Source organism: Octopus bimaculoides, chromosome 11 (genome assembly GCF_001194135.2).
Source record: "Octopus bimaculoides isolate UCB-OBI-ISO-001 chromosome 11, ASM119413v2, whole genome shotgun sequence".
In the NCBI taxonomy this organism is placed as follows: Eukaryota; Metazoa; Mollusca; class Cephalopoda; order Octopoda; family Octopodidae; genus Octopus; species Octopus bimaculoides.
Genome location: NC_068991.1, coordinates 8,826,994 through 8,827,518, shown reverse-complemented (window position 1 = coordinate 8,827,518; position 525 = coordinate 8,826,994).

Below are 525 nucleotides of genomic sequence, written 5' to 3'. Positions count from 1 at the left end.
ATATATATATATATATATATACTCACACAAGGAATTTGATGATGATAATGATGAAAACAAATATACTCACACACGTATGTATATATATATATAATTCCTTGTTTTCATCATTATCATCATCAAATTCCTGCTCCTCCTCCTCCTTCTGCCCCTCCTCCTTCTCCTCCTCCTCCTCATCATCGTCGTCATCATCATCATCATCATATATATATATATATATACACACACACACTCACATATATACATATATATGTATGTGTGTGTATGCCTATATGTGCATGAGAGTGTATGTGAGTGTGCGTATGTGTAGACATGTGTGTGCGCCTGCATGCAAGTGCATGTTCACACATGTGTGCATGCATGCGGACGAGTGTCTCCACTCCACGTTGGCCCAGACTGATAAAGGACAAGAGAATGCTAACCTGTTGGGATTTGAACTTTAGAAAAAATGTCAATTGCCAAAGAAATTACTGTGAAGAGTATTGCATGGTTCTCAACCAAATAACATATCATTCTCCCCACCAT